The sequence below is a fragment of the Durio zibethinus genome, chromosome 24 (genome assembly GCF_047325235.1).
Source record: "Durio zibethinus cultivar Kanyao isolate XHJ-2024 chromosome 24, ASM4732523v1, whole genome shotgun sequence".
Lineage (NCBI taxonomy): Eukaryota > Viridiplantae > Streptophyta > Magnoliopsida > Malvales > Malvaceae > Durio > Durio zibethinus.
Genome location: NC_143185.1, coordinates 10,163,031 through 10,187,165, shown reverse-complemented (window position 1 = coordinate 10,187,165; position 24,135 = coordinate 10,163,031). Strand labels below are relative to the sequence as shown.

Here is a 24,135-nt window from a genome sequence, read left to right as displayed (position 1 = left end):
TTCTCCATAGCCTGCGTTGAATGGGTGATTGTGCAAACAAAGCAGCTCTACCGTTATTAAAACTATGCTTAATTTCATCTCTTCATGTTCATCTCTCTCTCTTACGCATTAATTTTATAAGCTACTGGTAGTTGCTCTACTCCACTAAATACACGTCTACACATTTAATTTCTTTGTCTATCACTAATTTTATTATTTATTTGTTTCCCTTAATTTGTTGCTTCACTTCTAAAATTCAGCATTTGAAAAAAGTAGTCTCTTTACTTGTAAAATTCTCACTAGTATTTCAAATGTATGATCTCTCTCACTCTCTCAAGAAACACAGCCTCTACATTTTGTCTTTCACATCACACGAAGCACCCTTCAACATAACATCGATCTTTTCAGAGAATCCGATGTGAGGGTCCGTAGCCTCTTTCGGTTCTATTGTAGTTACAGCCTGGTGAATGGTGTTTGAGAGAGAGACGAATAATACAAGCCCTCGAAAAGATATGCCAATGTCAAGAAACGGTGGAGGAAATGACCACATCATCCTTTCTACAGGAGTCCAACTATCCCCCAGCAACAGCGGACCAATGTCTCCAAGCGTGGAAGAGAACCCGGTTAGAGCTAATAATAGCAAGAAAGTGGTGACGTACAAGGAATGCCTCAAGAACCATGCGGCAGCCATTGGAGGAAACGCCACAGATGGGTGCGGAGAGTTCATGCCAAATGGCGAAGAAGGCTCCATTGAGGCGCTCATGTGCTCAGCTTGCAACTGCCATCGGAACTTCCATCGAAAAGAGATAAAATGCGACTATCCTTTTGATTGTTACCACTCCTCGGTCGGGCGGAAACTCATCTTGGATCCTCACAGTTACATTCTGGGATCACCGCAAGGGTACCCTCCACCAGATACCTTGATTTCTACAAGGGTAGAACCACCTCAGCCAATGATAATGTCCGACAAAGGAGGGTTAATCCCATCAGAAACAGATGAGAATGATGATGGAGGGCAAGCCGCAGCAATGTCAAGTGGAAAGGTGAAGAAAAGATTTAGGACCAAGTTCAGCCAAGTGCAAAAGGAAAAGATGCTCGACTTTGCGGAGAAAGCTGGATGGAGAACTCAAAAGCTGGATGAGTCTGTTGTGCAGCAGTTTTGCCAAGAGATCGGAATCAAGAGGAGAGTCCTTAAGGTGTGGATGCACAATAATAAACAAAGCTTGGCAAAGAAAGACAATATCTTTGCTATTGGTTGAGGCTGTGTCTATCTAATAGCTATATATCTATTTATTTCATTTAAGATCTTTCACTAGAATTCTTAAATTTTGATAAAATCATTAGTTGCCTTTAAGATTTCTTTTTCCAAGCAATGTCCTATATGTCATGTGTTGGTGCCAAGTTGTCTAGACAAGGGAAAGAATATGAAATTACAAAATGTAAAGTCGGTTAATAGTAAAAGCTGGAAGTTTTTTCGACATTTTTGCTCGATACTCAAGTCAATGCTTAGGAAGAGAGATAAGAGAAAACTTGGAAGTTGATATATCGAAATCGAATGAATACTACCTAAAAAAAAAAGGGTTATTTATATCTATGGGATGAGAGTGTTGGGCCTGGGTGACCTAAGCTCTAAGTGGCAGTGCTAAGGCTAACGTTGTTGGCTCAACTTGATTTAATAGTCAATAACCTAATTAGGAGGTGACAAATTAGTATTTTCATGTGTCTTTAGGTTGAAAGTTGAGATGACGGAACTGACATAGGTCTTGAGAATTCAAGTTAATCTGACACGTCAACTCAAATCGAAATGATCAAACTACCCTAACTGGTTGATAACTCACACTTTAGGACAAATTGTCTATTTTGCTTCTTAGGCTATAAAATGCCCCTAAAAATTTATCCTTCATCATATTACAATATGAGGTGTTAGACTTATGAAAAATAGGATTGGTCGATTTGTTATTGTTAAAATCAAACTACTAGTTAAGCATTGATTCCTTTTAGAGTTCTCATTGTACTAATAGAGAAAATATTTTTATAATTATCCTAACCTCGATCTACCTAATTAATCTCTATGATCGTACCCTATGTGGATGAGGTGGTGTTGGTGTCTAACTAAGTTGACCAACTTAGTGCTTGTATGATATCGTCGGTGTGACAATTGTGGTGTATGTACAGTGTGTTCGACATGACATTATGCATATGGCTAACGTGACATTAGAAGTATATGGTAACATGTCCGATATGATATTTATGTGCCATGGCTAGTCTAGCGTTTATGCAACATGATCGATGTGACAATTATGGATTTTTGGTTGGACTTGTCACAAATTCATCTAAATTCGCATTTATTGAAGAGAGAAAAATGTAGGCAGGAAGCAAAAAGTTGGGAGGTTCTTTGAATTTGGACTAAAAAGCCAGAAGATCTTCCTTAATATTAGTATAATGACGTGGCTCAATTTGAAACGTCAATCCGAATTGAGATTTGGCTATTTAAGGCCTTTTGGGACCTTAGTTCTTCACTTCCCAACATTTTTTTTGCTTTATTATCTACTTGTACTCGTTGGTCAGCTTCCTAGCCTTCTTTTGTTCAAACTTTTCTATGTTCAACCCTCTCATTCTCAAACAACTTTAGTACGTTTCTTTTCTCTCATTATGTCATATGATTTAAGTTTTTCTAACTTTATAGTAAAAGTTAAGAGCGGTTAACTCAATCAAGATAGAGTAAACACTTAATTTTATTTAAAATAATTTAATCGTAATCAATTTTAATTTTAATTTAGATATACTAATTGAGATTGATTCAAACATGTTAATTTAATTAGACTCGTTTGAGTTCTATTTCAAATTAAATATTTTTGAATCATTTTTGCATACGCCAAAATCCAGTCTAAGTCAATTTTGGGTCAATTTGACTTAAAAATACCATAAAAGTCCAAGTTTAATTTTTAAAGGCATAAATTTTGAAAATCAAATTTTAAGACCTTGTGAAGCCCAAAGTTCTCTTGAAGCCCAAATTTATTATTAGATTTTAATTAATTTAAAAATCTAAAAACATGAAAAAAAAAAAAACTAAAGGATGGTGCTCTATACGACAGCCACCCCACATACTATAAAGCCATCCTATGAGCCATCATGGTAGCTGAACTTCAGCTACTAAGCAACCCTTCTTCTACCCAATACACTCCTTTTTCCCTGGTCTTGGGATGATCTTAAAGGTGGATAATGGTTGAACAAAATGTCATGAAACGGGGATTTTGGATATAGCAAAAAAAGATTCCAAATGCCTATAAACTAATCGGAACATATTGACCAAAACAACCGTCAAGCTTCCACCATCAATTTCCATTACTACAAAAGCACTCGAATCTCCATTCTAACCAAACCCCCTTCTTTTGCCACTTTTTTTCCTATAGCCTACTTCCTCAATAGAAAACCTTTTTGGAACCACCAAAAGAACCCTAGCCCATAACCTCTATCAGCCATAACAACTATCCACACACCATAAAATAACCTTTCCTCAACCTAAAAATCCCTTGACCCAGCCGAATAACCCTAACCAAATAGAAACTGAAATAAAAAAAAAAAAGAAGAGCAACCACCACAAACATCAAACACATCTTTTGGGTTAAGGGAGAAGTAGTGCTGAACAAAAAAAAAAAAGAAATCATAGAAATGAAATAAGGGAGTTTCGTTCATTGGAATTTTTTACGTTCAAAGGCATTTTGGGGGAGGTATTTTGGGCTTGTAAGATAAGAAAATGGGTGTTTTCTGTCTCGTAAATGGCAACAAATGAGCGATGGCATAGGGTGGCGTTCACGATAGCACATGCTTTAAGGCGATCTAAAATGGTAGACAGGTAGAGGAGAACAACATATTAAAAGTGCAAGAGGATTGAACGGTGGGATAGGATTTTTCGATAGTTGGAAGTTTTGAGGTTTCATCCTAAATCTACGAGTTTAGAGGCGTGTTTTTGGAAATCCAAGCTCGAATTTGTAACGAAGGCATTAAAGAGAACGTTTGGTGAAATTTTGGACTGAAAAAATGTCGACTAGAGATGGCACTAGCAACGGCTAGAGATGGCACTAGCAACGAAAGTGGTGGTCGGTTAAAGTTAGGTGAAGAGCTGTTGGAAGAAGATAAAAGTTTTTTCAAGAAGAGAGTGGAAATGATTTGAAAGAAAAATATTTGCCTTTTATAGCAGAAATAAAAGAACCCAAATAGGTCAACCCAACCTAACATAACCTAACTCGACTACTGTTGTTGACCCGATCAGCGGTAGAATTGATTATTTAAACCAGAGGCCCACTTGATGTTGGGCCATCAACCTTTTTTATTTATACCGATCCCAAGATCTAGGTATAATTTCTTTACCTAATTTTATTTGCATCTTTGTTTACTTTTAGTTTAAATAAAAAAACATTAAAAATGATTTTTTTAGAAAAGTAAGATAATATTTCTAAGTAGAAATAACTTTGAAAATCTTGTTTAGATATCAAAAGAAATTCAAATTTTTATTTTTACCGTGAAATCATACTTTCATTTTAAAAAAAAATCTATTATACGAATTTCTTAACTGAATGATCAATTTTTTTAAATTTCATCTAAATATTGAAGAATTAAAGGGAGTTTTCAACCTCAAAGATTTTTATTTTTATAAATAAATATTATTTGAAAGCAAAAATACTAGGATGTTAAAAATAATCAAATTAAAAGTTTTTAAGATGAAAAATTACATTGATTATTTGCATCATTTTATTTTATTTGCATCATTTATTTATTCTCATTATTTGTGTATTTATTTCAAGCTACAACATATATATTTTATTGCTTAATAATATAAATGGGATAAAAATGATGATTTTCTAAAAAGGGATAGATATTTTTAGAAAAAATAAGATAATATTTTTAAGTAAAAATGATTTGGAAAATCTTGTCTAAATATTAGATAAAATTCAAATATTTATTTTACCAAGAAATGTTATTTTTATTTTAATGATTATTATAATTTTTTAAAATAAATGATTAACTTTCCTAAAGTCCACCTAAATATTGAAAAATTAAGGAAAATTTCTATTTTAAAGATTTTTATTAAAGAAATTTTGGTAAGAAGTACTAAAATAAAAGATTTGAAAAAATAGAATAAAATAAATTAATTGCATTTGATGATTTTTATCTGTATCTTTTATTTCATATATGGCATTTCATGCATCATAGTTAGTACTAAATGTGAAATGAAAAAAATATAATTTTGAAAAAAAAATTTTAAAAATAAAAGCTAAAATTTCTAAGTGAAGATATTTTTTAGAACTCTACCTAGATATTAAAGGGTTTCTCAATTATTATTTTTTATAAAGGAATATTGTGTCAGAATTTAAGTATTATTATGGAAATCATAAGTGGAGAAATATTTTTTTGAAATGCCACCTAAATAAATGTTTCCAAAAAAGACTTTTGCAAAATAAAAAAATTAAGTGAGTTATTTTAAATATTAAGATAAGAACTTTTTTATCAATGCTTGAGGATAACATGTGATTAATTGGTATCATTTTTAAACAAAACATTATAGGGGTGCTAATTCTTTCCCATGCGTAAACGTACTTAATAATCCAAATTTGTTTTTGCAAACCAAACAAAAAATTGTCTTTTTACTAAGTTTTAATTGTTTTTAAAATTTTATTAGAAAGATAAGTTTTTTTAGGTAGCCAATCATACATAGTCGAAAAAGATTGGTGGTGAATCATTTGGTTTTATTTGATTTCTTAAAATTCATCTAACAGTTCTCAAAACTATTATGACAAATAAGGTTCTTTCGGTTGACAAGGTCTTTTCTGTTATTGCGAAAAAAAAACTATAGCCTAACTATTTATTTGTTAAACCTAATGTCTACAAACAAAAACAAATTGAGGACAATGCTCTAGCTAGGTAAAAAGGTTTATCATGGTATGGACGAACTCTTATGGGCAATTGATTCTAACCTTCAAAACCTTCATGTTCCCATAAGTGTAGTCAGTTTGGTGCCTTTGTCTGACCTTCTTTCTTCTTTTTTGACTTTACCAACAAACATTTCTATCCAACCATCTAATAATCTGAACTCAAATTTTGGTTTTAGGTCAACGTCTGACTTAGACGAGCCTTCTATTTATGCATTGTCTTTATCTTCCTCTGACGTCACAGAGGCCCTTGCTCCATCTCAGGCTTAAGGATCTTTTTAAACTCTAAAGGCTGAACAAACCTGCGATGAGGCTTATTGAGCTACGCAAGCTAAAGGGTTTAGCTAAGGTGGGAGGAAGGCAAAAATGAATAAGGAGCAAAAGGCTCCGATACGATGAGAACTCATTAGTTTCCTCTTACACTCCTAGTCCCTTAGGCATAACCCTAAAATAAGTGATAAGGAGTTTAAAAGGCTAAGCTAATCTTGAAGACTGCCCTAGCCTCTGCTCCATTCATTACATCTTAATTGTGAAATTCAAATTTGAATTTTCTTTTGAGGGGTATAAAGTAATAATGTTGACATCTCTAGATAGGATCACTAGCCCATTAAAGTTTGATAAGATATAGGTGTATTAGGATTTTATTATGGCTGGCCTTAGTTTCCCTTTATATTTTTTATCATTAAACTTCTTTTAGCTTACAATTTAACCATTACTCAACTCATCCCCAATTATTTCAGGTATATAGTAGGTTTCATAATTTTTTGCAAAGAGTTAAGTCTTTTCCCAACTATCCCTATTTCTAAAAAATATTTTTCCATTAAGAAGTATCCCCATGATAAAAGTTGATTCTATATCACAACTTTTTGAAAAATAATTTTTGCAATTCGAACTTAATAAAACATGGAAAGTCCTTTTCCTTTGTATTGAGAAAGTCAATGGGGTGTGGGAAATAAATAATGGACCGAGCTTGTTCTAAGAGGCTAGGATAGGTTTTCTAACTAACGACAAGTTCAGGATGTGAGACATTATAAAAGACTTTCTTAAAAGGGGAAAATCAGTAATAGATACAAGTAAGCTAACCTCCCTTAGAGTTATCAAAGAGGTGAAGTATTGGGGTAATTTATTTGCTAACTCTTCACAGTGAATTTTTTCTATTGTATCAATATTTTCTAACTTTAATTCAGTTTTTATTTCAATGATAGACATGGTTGGTTAGAGAGCTATAGGTTTTGATATGACCAGATTCCTTTTGACTTTTTAAAGAAATGGTAAGGTGAATTACCTCCTTAGCTCAGTGGTCCCTTTAAGTGAAGATCATTGATCTACAACCTCTTTAGCCCAGTCGAGTCAGAGGCAAGAGCCTCATGGCTATGCAAAGGCTTCAACAAAATGAAGTAGAAGGCTTGAGCTTAGAAGCCTTAAAAAATGCTGATGATGATGTCCACATCTACTGCCCTAATTGTCAAGCTCCAACTTTTTTCTAAAAGGGTTTCTATTATTATGGAGTTTAACTTCACGAATAACACTTATAAGGATCCTGAGGTGATGATGAAAATTACCTAGACCACTATGTCTAAGAAAGGTTTTTCATTAATATTTAAGCTCAATTTAGAAAGTAATCATAGGGAGTTATTATCTCTAAGCTTGACTTTTGTAAATGTAGTTTCTTATCAACTCCTATACTTTGTCTCCCAAAAATTGGGACAAGACATGTTGTTCTTATACTAAGCTCTTGTTTAATTTTAAAAAATTGAGCATTTGAAGAACTATGCTAGAGATCTTAACTCCCTCATTGAGGAGAAGCTTAAGGTCTTCAACACTAAGTACAAGAAGACAATTGATGAGCTCGACAAGAAGGTCAATGACTTGGCCAGAGGCTTGAAGATATGTCAGTCCAAAAAGGCATAGTAGAGTCTCTACAATAGTAGTCGACCTAAAGCTGAACGATGCCTTTGTCAAGGTGGAGCATCTAAAACGTGAGCTTCAGGCTTCGAAGGAGGTTAAGCAATTAGCGGTTGAGAACTTCCTTGAGTTTGATGAGTTTTACAACATGCATACCAACTTTGCTCAAGACTAGGTGTTTGGCTTCTTCGACTTGGCTTTAAAGGAGGTAAAGTGCATTTATGTTGATTGTCATAATGTGTAAATTTGACAACTAATCCATTAGACATAACACATAGAGTTGCCATTAATATTTTTATCTAGGTATGATTGACGAACTAAGTGAATTTACCATTTTTAAGGAAATTATAAACTTGATTAAAGGTCTCCAAAAGAATAGGTTATGGTCTTCTAAATAAAATTGAGTTCGAGAATATGATTATATGTAAAAAAAGGTTACAACACCCCCACTATGCCTATAAATTGGTATAAATTAATCTTAAGTTATCTTTTTTGCCTTAATTAACATGGTCCTAACTTATTCTTATTATTTATATTTTTGTTAGTTTTAATATTTAAATATTAAAAACGTTTTTAGATTTTCTCCAACACTTTGGTCGACTTCCTAAAATTTTTCTTCACTTTAAAAGTATTCAAGTAACATGTCCTTTTTTTTTAAGGAGGCTCCATTGTATATTAAATATTTTATGAAAATTAAGAAAAAATACATGATAAAATAAATATGCACAATTTCACAACATATAATAACCACAATTTATTTAATAATTAATCATGAAAGAAAATTAAACATATCACAATTTATTCATTAATCTTTATTTTTATTTCAAATTAAAAATAAATAAAAAGAGTTATATTGAGACTATTTCCCAAATCCTCCAATGTCTTGATCAAATTTAGAAAAAGTTCTCTTACTTAAAATTTTTAAAGAAAATTAGACACCTACAGCTCTCTTATAATTTCATCATCAGTCGACTTTTCACTTACTTTCAATTTTTTTTTTTATAAAAATTACATGATAATTTTTACTTACTTTCAATTTTTTTTTTATAAAAATAGATAAATGACTAAATAAACAAAAAAAAAAGTAGTGAAGAAGAAAAATGGCATGAGATAACCTTTCAAGAGTTAAATAACTCATTGGTGTATGTTTGATAATAGGAAAAAATCCACTCACGTCATCTAAAAGTATATAAGTATCATTAGCATAATGGCACACTCGTCACCATCACCAAATTCATGCATGCCGTTGGTGTTGAAGAATCTGAGTATGAGTCACCTAAAATGCCATGCGATGTAATCGCTAGGATTAACAAGCATGGCTTGCGAGTGAGACGAGGGCACAAGAGGAGCATCATTAGCTTGGTAGATGGCTTGCAAGTAGTCCATTGTTCCTGGAATTCTTCCTTATCAGCTACTCAGACTACCGGGTTAAGACCATCATCTAGGGAAAGAGAGGTCACATCACACCTCTTAGCCCTTCTGCTCAGTAGTTGCCCATCATCTTTATTTGATTCCAATTTTGGTATTTACTTACTGCCTCTCGCTAGACTGGACTGGTTTAGATCTTATCAATATTATCACCTTAAACTCATACACGTGACTTTCTTTCTTTTGATGGGAACTTCAAACACGAGAAGAGTATATGTGCACTCTGCCTCATGAATCTCCTTTATTGTTTTTAAACATTGTTAGAGTGTTTGCGAAATCCACGACGAAACCTTCATTATATCCCCCTTTAAAGCCTAGTAACCCAAGAAACTACGAAATTTAACAAATTCGAAACCATGATAGCTAAATTGTAATAGATATTGTGTAATTTCTACCCTTACTGCCCAAAAATTTTCTTGCGATTCTCTCCTCCTCTTCCCTCTTTCTTGTTGATTGTGAATCCTTTTTATAAGCAATTAGCCATGGTTTGAGTAGACTCCAATTTTAGATAAAAGATTATTCCCATAAATTCCCATCAAAGTTTTATGTTGGATTTTGTATATAATTCTAACAAATGTATCCCCTAAAAAATCAGAGCCAATACGCAGTCCATATTTTTCAATATTCAACATGCATAAGTGGTTTAAAAGAATTCAACCTCAACAACATTTCCATGCATCTGTAATTTTGACTTTTCCCATTTTTTTTCTTTTTCTTTTTCTTTTTCAAAATTTCATTTTTTTTGATATTTTTTGAATAAAACAAAATAAAGTAAATAAAATAATAAAAGAGAAAAAGGCAATCTCAAAATTACATAGCCTAACTTAAAACCTAAACTAAACTAACATCTCTATTGGACATTTGAAACCAAACAAAATGAAATGCTTATAGCTACCTCTCTTTGCATATTTTCTGTGTAACAAGAATTGTATAAAGACATAAATATCTATTACATCTAGGTAACAAGAAATAAAATTTTAGAGATTTTCATCTAAAACAAAGATTCACAAATAAATTCAAACATTCATAATTTGAAATTCAAATGTTCACAATTAAATTCAAAAACTCACAAAACATTCAAAGTCATCCAAAAATTTAAAGATTTGCAAAACATTCAAAGTCATCCAAAAGTTTAAAGATTCACAAAAGTTTCAAGAAAAGAATTTAAAGACTTTCAAGAGTTCAAAGTATTGCAAAAGAGGTCAAAGTTTTTTAAAAGATTCAAAGATTTGCAAGCATTCAAAGTTTCACAAAAGAAACCAAAGATTCACAAAAGCTCAAAATTCATAGATTTGCAAATAAAATTTAGAGCTTCACAATGGTAAAGATTCACAAATAATTTCAAAGATTCACAATTGTAAAGTTTTGCAAATAATTTCAAAGATTTGCAATTGTAAAGTTTCACAAATGACCTCAAAGATTTGCAATTATAATATTTCGAAATGCACATCCAAAATTTCTAAGTTCACATCCAAAATTCATAGATTTACATTCGAAAAGTTTTAGAGATTCACATCAAAAATTCAAATATTCACATTTAAAAATTTTAGAGTTTCATATCCAAAACTTAAAGTTTCACATTTAAAAAAATTTCAGAGTTCACAACTAAAATTCAAAGATTCTCAGTTGAAAAATTCTTAAAGGTTCAGCTCCAAAATTTAGAGATTCACATTTGAAAATTTTAAAAATTTACATCTAATGTTTAAAGATTTGCATTTGAAACTCAAATATCCTCTTTAATATCCTTTTTTAAAAATTTTAGAGATTCACATCTAAAATTTAAAGATTCACATTTGAAAAAATTTCAATGATTCAGATTTGATATTCAAAGATGTTCATTTAAAAAATTAAAAGTTATTATCTAAATTTAAATATTCACATTTGAAATATTTTTAAAATTCTTATCTAGATTTAAAGATTCGCATTTGAAAAGCTTTAGGGATTCATATATAAAAAAATTTTCTTAATAGTTTTAAAATCTTATCTTAATAAAACTCTCCTAAACAAAGGCTCAACAACTTTAAAAAATATAAAAGGCTCATCTTATCAGAGGCTTAACAACTTTTAAAAAGTATAAAAAGCTCATCCTATCAAAAGCTTAATAACTTTTGAAAAAATATAAAAAAAAACTCCTCTTATCGAAGCCTCAATAATTTTTGAAAAATATAAAAAGCTTTTCTCATTCAAGAATTAAAAATTCTCATCATGAAATTTTTTCCTCATTTAAGAATTCAAAATGTTCTCTTAAAACAATATTTTCATTTAAAAATTCAAAACCTCATCATGAAAAGTTTTCCTCATTCAATGATTCAAAATCTTATCATATAAAGTTGGTGCCAAGCTATCTAGATAAGGGCAAGAACTTGAAATCACAAGATAGAAAGTCATTTAATAGCAAAGGCATGATGCTTAAGTTAGTGCTCAAAAAGAGAGAGAATGAGAGAAAACTTGAAAGTAGATATATCAAAATTGCATGAATAGTACCTTAGGAAAGGGACTATTTATACTTGTAGGATGAGGGTGTCAAGGCTGGATGGCTTGAGCTCTAAGTAGTAAAACTAGGGCTGACATTATTGGCCTAACCTGCTTTGGTAATCAACAACCTAGTTATGAGCTAACAAGTTAGTATTTCCATGTGCCTGTAGGTGGCATGTTAAGGTGATCGAGCTGATGTGGGTCTTGAGACTTCAAATCGGCCCAACACATTAGCTCAGGTTGAAATGACCAAACTACTTCCATTTGGTTGATGACTCATATTCTAAAACAAAATATCTATTTTACCCCTTAAACCATAAAATTCTCTTTACATCTTGTAATGTTGTTTACAACTACAATGTCCCTAAGTATTTCTTTGAGTTGTTAATGTTTGAGTATAGCTATACTAACTTTAATAATTATTCTGTTTCTCAAATTCCAACTTTTATTTTTTATTTTTGTCTTTTTTTTCCTTTTGGAAGTAATGGTAAAATAAGCTTTTGATATTTACTAGGAAGCAAACCTCATTTCATTTTGGGGCAAAATAATTTTGTATTAAATTGATGTTAAACAAATAAAATAAATAGATTTATATATACTTGTAGTTAAAGAGATTACTTAGACATATTTTACTATTGCCAAAGCACTAATGCAAGTATCAATATGTTTTCCAAAACCCTTGTTTGAAGGGTGATTAAAACACCCTTAACTCTAAATTCTAAATCTTAAATCCTAATTAAATTAACAAAAATAAACATGAATATGCTTTAAAAAACCAAACATTAAATTTGATAACAAATTTCCCTAACCTTTGAAACCTTTTAAACAATTGAAAACCGTAAGGGCACATCTTTCACAATGCATGTGAACTTTCAGTATAATTTTTTTCCCTTTTCCTTTTTTGTTTTCACTACTTTTCTCAACTTTCACTTCCACGATCTACTTTCCTACTCCCTGATGCTATTGTCCATGTCCTATATTTTGGTTTTTTCCCTTAATAAAACACAAATATATATAAATATACTTTAATTGACAAAAAATTCTAAAATAAAATTTTAATCCAAAAATAAATATATATTTTTTACTTGTACCTTTGCTATTGTTTGTTTTTCTTTATCAATTAATGGCTGCATGTGAGTTGATAGCTATAGTGGGGAAGCTCTAAATCTTATGGTGGTGACTTTAAGTTTATTAATTACTCTTTTCTTTTTAGGAAGAAATAATAAATATAATATAAAAGATAGAATGCTGCTGAATGGGTTGGATTTTAATGATATAGTGATGAAAAATAAGAAAGAAAGAAATCATGTTAAAACCTATGACCTACACTCAAAGAACAACCCAACTAAAAGTAAAATCCAAAAACAAACCATTGATAACAAGTGTCAATTCCGTTATCATTTACAAATACTTTTTATATATAGTAGTATAATTATTGACAAAAAGATTTTTGAAAAATACATATATGTTTGTTAGTTTATATGGTATGGTTAATGGGTTTTTATAGACACTAATTAAGGTAGTTAAAATACTACTTAAGAAAAAAATTACATTTAAAATATTGTTTATTTTTATTAAATTCAAGAGCAGATAATGCATTATTGTATATCTTTTCATTAAATACATTTTAATTAGTGTCACTAAACAGTAATTAACATTTTCCTATAACTGTGCACTAATTAACATTTTCCTATGTAACTAATATGATAATGTGACTATTTGCTCTACTTGTAAATTTATAAGATCAATACAAGTGTGATCTATAGCATTCATTAGTACATAGAGAAAAACTTAGATATGTTTCGTGGCTTAAGTTCATATACAAGTTTTTCCACAAAAAACAAATAAAATTTAATTTATAAATCAAAACTAGTAAAATAGGATAAATTTAATTTGTGGTAGTATTTGGCCAACACCAAGAATCACCAAAAACTTTTTATTTAGGTTGTAGCAAACTTTCAACTATTAAATTGTTTGGTCTCTAATGATGTGCACACAAACGATCAAAGAGAAAATCTCAAGATGATAGAGGGACAACCCAAACCAAAACCTAGTATTAACTACAAGCAAAATATTATATATATATATATTGTTAACTAGGGTTTTGTTTGTTAAGTTTTTGTGATTTCCTAACACATAAGATAGATAACCTATGCATTGCCTCTTAAGTTTTTGTGATTTCTCAACACATATAATAGATAACCTATATATAAAAGGGACGATTCTTTAAATAGAGGGGGGAATGGGCAACTAATAAACTATAACTTAACTAAATATGATGGTATTTTTTTTCTTGAAGTTACATTTATAATCAAGTATTACATTCATACAATCAACTATTACATCACTGAATAATCAACTAATAAATTATAACTTAACTAAACAACTAAACCCACACACAGTGGGGCTTAAACCTAGGACCTTAAGGTTCAAGGCCTCTTCGTTACCACTAAGCTAATGTTTCATTGGCAAAATATGATTGTATTTTGTTACTTTATAAATTAACCCTTTAGACTGTTGAATTTACTAAAGTAAGTCCTTAAAGTTTCAAAGATTTTTTCAATTAAGTCTAAATTGGTTTCCCATTTTAATTTCTCAATTAATTATTGTTATTGTTTGTAACCCATTAAGTTTTTTAATATATTGGCAATAAATATTAATATTGTAATCTTATTTTAATTATTATTTTCACTCTAATTAACCCATATGTATTTATAAATCAAGATCGACATAAAAAATTAAAAAGAGTTAAAAAGGTTTGACTAACCAATTTCAAGAGCAAACAATGCACTAATTATATATATTTTTTTCTTAAATATCACTTTAAGGTAATATTTGATATGGGATGATAAATCCAAAGATCATAGTTATCTACACATGGTAATTAAATCAACGTGTTTGATTAACATTTGGTGATACGTGGCAATGATATTGGATTATCGAGAGTGATAAAATTACTATCTTGGAGGATGATATAATTTCCGTTCAAAAGTTTACAAAACTTTAATTAGAGGTGAAGTGATATGTAAAATTAATAATCATCAATATTATTCATTTAATATGTGAATTAAAATTTTGATTTCTTTTAAAACTATAATTATTTTAGATTATAAACTTTATATTTTCAAACTAATATTCATAATAACAAATATAAAAATAATTTGTGTATTTTTTTTGCTTTTTCTAATATTTTATATATAATACAATGTTTTGTTTTTTTATTATGATTTTAATAGATTAGTTTTATTTTCTAATTCAAATTTTTTTTTACATAATTTATATTATAGAAAATAATTTACTTAATAAATAATATATTTATTAATTAAACAATTTAATTATATTTCTTATAAAATAAATAAAATATTACTAGGTTTTATGAATTATTATCTTTAAATAACATTTAAATTATTAACTTGTATAACCATTACAATAAATATGGTTATTTTCATACTTTTAAATAAAATAATATTTGATTTTAAATAATACCAAACATAGTGATCTTTAATTCATATTAATTAATGATTGTTAATTAAACAAAGTGGTTTCAAGTCACTAGTGATAAGATTATCTTTGTAATAAGATTCCGTTAATGATTATATTACCATGATGATCTTAAAAATGATACCAAGCACTACCTAAGTATATCACTAAATACTAATTTATATTTTCCTATAACTAATACGAGCATACCTCAATGATTACATTACCATGATGATCTTGAAAATGATGCCAAACACTACCTAAGTATATCACTAAATACTAATATTTTTCTATATCAAATGATGCCTAAGTGTATCATTAAATACTAATTTATATTTTCCTATATATAATACGAGCATATCTCCATGATTACATTACCATGGTAATCTTGAAAAAGATACCAAACTTTACCTAAGTGTATCACTAAATACTAATGGGTTAAATATATAAATGGCCCCTGAATTATATATATTTCTACTAGTTTGGTACCTAAAGGTAAAGAAATAAAGGTTTTTTTCAAGATAGGATGCAGTTCTAATTCAAGCAGGACTGAGTCAGACTACAAAAGAGAGCAGGCTTAGAGGTGCAATGGAGGTCCTAGAGGTAGGACCATGACCTAGAAAGGGTGTGCAGTGCTAAAACAGGCTCTAGGAGCCCAAGCTAAGGGATCATGTTCAGCAACTTTAAGACAAACCCAGGTGTGGGCATAGTTGTAAGCCCAAGCATAGGTGAAATAGATCCAAGCACAAGCCTATAAAAGGGTCTAAGCACAAGCACTATTGAAAGAAGAGTCCCACCTGATTCAAACTCCTTTCTAATAAAGTCTTTATAATTTTGAACTCTCTTATGTAATCTCTTTTAAACTTTATACTCCTTGTGACCCATAAGATAGGATTAGTCTCAATCATTCATGTAAATGGATCTTAACTATAAATAGAAGGCTCTTTCACCCTTATCATGTACACTACAACTTGAGTGAATATTTACTCTTACTTTAAATGTCTCTTTTTCTCTTTAGCCTTTCTTTAGACACTTTATGTACAACCTTGTTTAGCAATAGCTTAGGTGGTTGGTCTTAAAGTATTGAGTGTCTGAGCACCAGTTTGAGTGAGCCATCTTAGGTGCTAGACAAGTCCATTCCTAAGCCTAAGATCCGTATGAGCTTGGAGTTAAATCTTAGCTCATGATAGTTGGTATCAGAGCCTAGTTCAAACCAAAGTTGGTGACTAGAGCTTGGTTCAGAGTTAGCAATAAAAACTGGTCTAGAAAAGGTAATTAGTGCAGAGTACTACGAAAATTAGAGTTAGTCTTAGAGTAGGTTCAGATAGTGTGGTGAGAGCATTCTATTATGTGGTGTATGCATCTTAGTGTGTTGCGTGCTCATGTATTGGTGAAACGCCCCTTGGTGTGCTAGGTACGAGCATACTAAAATACAAAATAGGTGCTTGATAGATTATTGTTATAGTACTATGAATGTGCTGGGCATATTATACAGATGTGTAAATTGGTCCAAGGGTATAAGATGTGCTAAGCCCTGTGCAAACTGGTGCCTAATAGTGTGTGCTGTGTTGATAAATTAGTGATTAGTGTGCTGGTTTACTAAGACTAGAACCAGGATCACTTAAGTGCCATAAAAGGTTGAGGTAATCCCTTTGTTTTGTGCATTTGTGAATGACAATTTATGTGTTTAAGCTATGGCATGGTTAGGGGAAACTAGATAGAAGAGTAAGCTGAGAGCCTTGATGAGTGCCCATCTACAAGTAAAGGAAGGAAAGCTAATTCAAGAGATATGATGATGTCTTTAGGAATTTGACTACAAAAGTGTGAAATGGCTATTATTGATATACGAGACAGGTTTAAAGACAACAAAGGATCTTGAACAAAGTAACAGAGGTGCTCATGTAATGGAATGAAGCATTGGAGGCCATGGTGACAACTTTATGGAAAAAGCTATAGAGGCTTAGGGTTGATCATGCTGCATTGTGAGCTATCATATAGGTTTAGGACCCAAGGTGGATATGCCTAAGCTAAAGCCATTCACAAAAATGCACTTAGCCAAAGATGTAGACAACTTTGTGTAGGGCATGGAACAATATTTTTGATTGGTAGGGGTAGCAAATAATGCTAAGGTAAGCTCAGCTGCTATGTTCTTTTAGCGATAATGCTTTTTTGTGGTAATGACTCAAAGACAATGGAGTTAGGCATGGTGAATGGAGAATCACCACATGGGACTAGTTCATGGTAGAACTTAGCCGACAGTTTAAGCTAGAGTATGTGAAAAATTAGGCTTGAGGTGAGCTTTATAGGCTTACTCAAAGGGGAAAAGTTTGAGACTACTATAAGAAGTTCTTAGAGCTATTACTAATGGTCCAGAGTATTAGCAGAAGGAGACTTTATTCTATTTTATAAATGGTCTAAAGCTGTAGGTAAAGACTGAGCTGCAATGGAAAGGCATGCAGGAGTTAAAATAGGCCATTACTGATGTGGAATCGATAATTGAGTTCGAATGCACTAGGTTTCTAAAACCTAAAGGAAAAGGCAACAACAAGGGAGACACAGATGGCTATTACTCATATGAGGAAAGGGTTATAGACAACCCTAGATTTCAAAAGGCTAAGGTTGATAGAGCCACAGTAGACAAAAGCAAGGAGCAAAAGCTCGAGGGTTGCTTTTTGTGTATTGGTTTGCTAGAGCCAAAAAGTGCCTAAAGTGTATGAAGCTTTTAGCCATCAACCGAGTAGTACCCAAAGGCAAAAGTAGTAGCAGTGATGAATAGCACCAGAAAAAGCCCAAGGTAATATAGCTTGGTGTTATTCAATTTTGTCAAGAGGTTGGGACCTTTCTAAGAGTTGAGGGGAAAATGGCAATGAAATGCCACAACATAAGTCCCAAGGAGCAATCAGATCCTTCTAGATTGAGTGTGCAATGGGCAACTCAAAGTAAAATAAGGAAACATCGACAGTGTAAAAGAAAGAGACCATTATAGGTTAGTGCCGATGATACTCGGATCGAGAATAGCAAGAACTAGCATAATATTTGTTAGGCATGAGATCAAGATAATGGAAAACTGGTTTGTGAGGAAGGAGATGGAGCTGCTTTGCACAAGGGCATGCAGTCCGAGTGCAACATCCTCTTAGCAACGAAGGCTTTGCTAGAATGAGTGGGTAAGATTGTCATGAGTCACGGGAAAGATCAAGCCTAGGGGTTCTCTTAAAAACATAAAGATGTTCTAATTCAAGCAGGACTAAGACCACAAAGGAGAGCAAGCCCAAAGGTTTGATAGACGTCCTAGAGGTAGGACCATGACCCAAAAAAAGTGTACGAGTGTTGAATTGGGTTCTAAGAGCATAGGCCAGGGGATCTAGTTCGATAATTTTCATTTCGTTATCATATTGGTACCTAAGACTAATATTGTTAATCAACTTTGCTAATGTGACATGAATATTCATTAAGATGTTGACACATGTCAAAAAGTTCAATCAACATCACATCATCGATGCAACGTCAGCATTAAAAGAAAATTTCTAAAAAGTTCTAAAAGATTTTTAAAAATTCTAAAAAATTCTAAGAATTTTTAAAAGAATATAAAATTTTCTTTACAAATTGTAAAGAATTAAAAATAATTTTAAAAAATTAAAAAAATTCTAAAAAATTCTAAGATTTTTTAAAAAAAGTCAAAATTCAAAAAAAATAAAAAAATAAAAAAATATGATTTTAATAAAAATAAAAACTTCTTAAAATTCAAAAAAATTCAAAAAAAACTTAAAAATATTTAAAATAAAAAAATCTAATTTTTTTTTGAAAAAATATATAAATCTTTAAGAAATTATAAAAAAACTTTGAAAAGATTCTAAAAATGTTTCATTTTTTTAATCCTACAATTTTAATTTTCTATATATTTTTGAAATTTTTAAAGAATTTTTTTGAATTTCTATGGTTTTTTTGAATTTTTTATTTTTTATTTTAAAAATTTTTAATTTTTTTAGAATGCTTTGCATTTTCTAAATTATTTAATTTTTCAAAAATGTTAAAAAAATTTTACAAATTTTTAATAATTTTCAGATTTTTTCAAAACTTTTTATATATTTTTTACATTTTTCAAAAAATTTCAAGAAGTTTTAGATCTTTTTAACTTTCAAAGTTTTAGGATTTATGATTTTTTGCAAATTTTATAAAAATTTAATTTTTATCAAGATTTTTAGTTTTTTTTTTTTATTTTTTTTGTCTTTTTTATTAACATTTTTTTAATTTTAAAATTTTTAAAAATTCTCATAATTTTTATATTTTTAAATATATTATATATTTTTAAATTTTTTATAAATTTTTAAAAAATGTTTAGATTTCTTTAAAATATTTTAGAATTTTTTAAATTTATTAAAATTTTATAGATTTTAAAAATGTTTTAAAGATTTTTTTGAATGTTATTTAGAAAATTTTAAAAAATTTGTAATTTTTTAAAAATCTTTCAAAAATTTTAAGAATTTTATGGAATTTTTAGAATTTTTAAATTTCTTTAAATTTTCCTTTTATGCTGTTGTGACAATGAAAATATGGCACTGATTGCATTTTTTTTTTCATGTACTAGCATTTTATTGGATGTTTATGACATATCAGCAAAATTGACTAATGACATTAGTTTTATGTACTAATGTAATATCGAAATGAAAATTGAAATATTAAATTGATTATTTTATATTTTTAGGTATCAAATTGACAAAAGGTATATAGTTTAGGGATTATGTTTATATTTAATCCAATACTAATTTATATTTTCCTATAGTTGATACAAGCATTGGATCAACGCAATGTGATCAATACCATTAATTATTTCTTAGATAAAGTTCTTTTAAAAGTTTTTCCATAAGAAAACAAAATTAAAATTAAATTTCTAAATCAAAACTAATAAAATATGATAAAGTACAAATGAAAAGATTACTCAATTGTAAAATAACATCATAATATAGACATACAACTTTTTAGTAATACTTGATAAGGATTGGTATATACTTTATTCATAAATAATTTTCAATAAAACATGTATTGAAATAAAATGTCAATTTATTCAAGTTATTTTAAATTTTGTATACTTAATATATATATATGTATATATATATATATATATATAAAACAAGAACTTCATTGGTTTGAATTTTTAATTGTTGCTTTTATTAATTAATTAGTTTTTTTTTATGGAATCTCACACACTTAATCTAAATAATTTTGCAAAAAGTTTTACCCTAATTAACAAATTTCCTAATCATCTAAACCAATATCATCTGCATTTGAAAAGTCGCAAATGACAATATTGGGAATTAATCATGCAAGATAAAAGTATATGCAGTGAAATTCTTAAAATTTCAATTTTCAATATATAAGATCACACAATGATATTACATTGTATAAGTAACTAGCACTTAAACATACCTAATTCTTATAGTAGTATTCAACCAACACCAAAAATCACCAAGAACTTTTTAATTAGGTTGTAACAAACCATCAGCTATCACATTGTTTAGCTTCAAATGGTATCCAAACAAAAAATCAAACAGAAAATCTCAAGATGAGGGAAGGATACCAAAACCAAGACCTACTACTACCTATGGTTTTGCCTCTTAAGTTTTTGGGATTTCTCAATACATAAGATAGATAACCTATGCATAAGATGGACAATTCTTTAAATAGAGGGGAGAATAGGCATCATTTGATCCTAATCTTATTCTAAATATTATTGTATTTTGCCACCTTATAAATTAACCTCTTAGACTATTGAATTTATTAATCAATTAAGTTCTTAAAGTTTCAAAGATTATTTCATTCAAGTCCAACTTGATTTCCCCATTTTAATTTCTCTTATTATTGTTATTATGTGGGACCTATAAGATTCTTAATATGTTCGCAACAAATATTAATAGTGTAATCCTATTTTAATTATCATTAATTTTTTAATTAACCAATATATATTTATAAATCAAGATTGACATCTAGTTATGTGTCATAATCTCTAAAATATTAAAAAGAGTTAAGAAAGTTTGACTAACCTATTCATGTATGGTCTTGTAACATAATTCATTCTTTTCATCACTTATCTCGACTGAGCTAAAGTTTGGATTAGTGCCTATTCTATTTAAATCCAACCATAATAATTATTGATTTCCCAATGTTATTAACTATTTAAATGAACTTTAAGCATATTCAAAACTTCATTCCATTATTGCTAGAGATTTCATAAATTAATAATTTTCAAGAATAATGGTATATTCTTATGATCACTTAGGGTAATGAATCCTTACTTGATCATTTTTCTAACTCCATATCCTTTATGCAATACGCAATATCCACCTTATCGATCATCCTTGGCTAGGATCATATTAGGAATTGTAACAAAGTATAATGGTTGCCATACAAGCTAGATAGTAACCTCAAGTCAAAGGACCATTTATGTAACTATCACACACTACAAGGGAATAGGTCTTTAGTGGTGTTTTTTTTTTCCCACTTTTAGTGGCGTTTATACAAGTCACGACATTTATAAATGTTGCTAAAAGCACTAACTATATTTACATCAGGTAATTTAACAGTATTTTTAGGAAAAATGCCATCAAATTTAACAACATTTTACTAAAACACCATTAATTATTTAGTTGCACTTTTTGTAAAATACCACTAAATTTAATGACCTTTTTTTGTACAAATGCCACTAAATTTAGCAGCGTTTTTGACAAAATCGTCACTAATTTTGGTTCTTCAATTGTGTTTTTTAAACATCGGGAATCTTTCATTTAGTGATGTTTTTCACTATAAATGTTGCAAAATTAGGAAATTTACTAAATTTTTTATTTCTTTCAATATTTACTACTATAATTAAATAAAAAAATTATAAATATTTAAAAATATTTAGAAATAAAACTGAATTGAAATTCATAAGCTGAATATTATAAATATTTAAATATCTAAATACATAATTTGTTTTAGTATGTAACAATAAAGTTTAATACAATAAAATTCAAATTATTTTATTACATTAAGCAAAAATTTAAAAGTATGAAATTGATGATCACTAAGAGTTGGAGCTCTACAATTTGGTGGAGGATTTTCTCCACCATGATCACTAAAATGCTTAAAAACCTACTGAATAAAGTAAAACAAGTTTTTATACTTAATAATAAGCTAATTTTGATATTAAAAAATATAACTAGTTACTAAGTTTAATGCTTGAGTTGGTGGCACACTTAGATTGGTTCTTGGAAGTTGATGTTGCACAAAAATCTTAAAAGTATCAAATCAATCATGCAACTACCAAAATTTTGCATGCTCTTGATCCACTCTAGCACACTCTTCTTTAATTATAGCACACTCCTCTTTTAGTATGGCACGCCTTGTTTCTCTTTTTGCTTCCATTTGCTCAACACGTAGTTTCAAAGTTTGCAACCCCTCTCTCAATATAAAGATGTCTCACAAAGACTAACTTGTTGATAATGTAAATTGCTGAGAGCTATATCCATAGTAGCTAGATGGTGTTAGATCTAATTCAAGGCCTCGAACCCATCCATGTCCTTTTTTTTTCCAGCAACTTCTATAAATATCAAGGCTTTTAGGTCCTACATGTTAACAAAACAATCATATGTTGTTTCAATCTCAATGATCATTTTCTCTTTCACTTTCTCTTGTAAATTAATCAAATAAAGCTATCAAGTTTAATAATTAATTCGTAATATATTTGCAATAGTAATTTTTTACTTGTTGTATAAAATGAATCCAAGAAATTACAACAATTTCTTGCATTTTGACATTCAGGTAAGATTTGTCTTTTTTCGTGTGGGTTATTCGAAAAAGTTTCACACTTTCACTTTTATCACCATACTCAATCTCTTACATAAAAACACATATTTTTGTTAAAAACATATAAACTGCAACTTATTCATGCATATCAAGCATGGCAACCAAGGTCAATCATTCGAATAAGTTTAATATCATATATTGAAGCTATCTAAACTGTTAGAACAAAAATATAACTACAAATTTTCATTTTTGCCTTTTGATAGCACAAATTGTCTTAAACAAACATAAAATAAAACTTTTTTTCACATATATCAAGTGCGAAACCAAGTTCAATCATTTGGACAAGTTTAAAATTATGTATTCAAACTGTAAAATTACATTTTTACCCTTGATGGCACAAAAAGTCCTAAACAAACACAAACTACAACTTTGCACACATATCTAGTGTGAAAACCAAGTTCAATCATTCGGATAAATTTAATATCATGTATTAGAGCTATCTAAACTGTTAAAATAGAAATACAACTACAAAATTACATTTTTGCCGTTTAACGGCACAAAAAGTCATAAATAGACAAACTCAACTTTTTCACACATATCAAGCATGAAAACCAAGTTCAATCATTCAGACAAGTTTAATATTATGTATTGGACCTATCTAAATTGTTAAAAAAGAAATATAACTGTAAAACTACATTTTTGTCCTTTGATGGCACAAAAATTTATAAACAGACATAAACTACAGCTTTTCACATATATCATGCGTGAAAACCAAGTTCAATGATTTAGACATGTTTAATATCCTATTTTGGAACTATCTAAATTATTAAAACAGAATATAACTACAAAATAACATTTTTGCCTTTTGATGTCCTAAAAAGTCCTAAACACATATAAAACGTAACTTATTTATGCATATCAAGTATGGAAATGGCGTTTAAACATTCAAACAAGTTTAATATCATGTATTAGAGCTATCTAAACTATTAAAATAGAAATATAACTACAAAAATATTATTTTCCCTTTGACGGCACAAAAAGTCTTAAACACACATAAAATGCAACTTATTCATGCATATCAAGCACGGATACCAAATTCAAAGATTTAGATAAGTTTAATATCATGTATTGGAGCTAACTAAACTGTTAAAACAGAAAT

At 29.5% G+C, this 24,135-nt stretch overlaps 1 pseudogene; it reads left to right on the top strand.

The window, feature by feature from the left end:
* The first annotated feature begins 252 nt into the window (after nucleotides 1-252).
* LOC111316364 (zinc-finger homeodomain protein 2 pseudogene) lies at nucleotides 253-1,648 on the top strand (annotated as a pseudogene).
* Nucleotides 1,649-24,135: the final 22,487 nt, after the last annotated feature.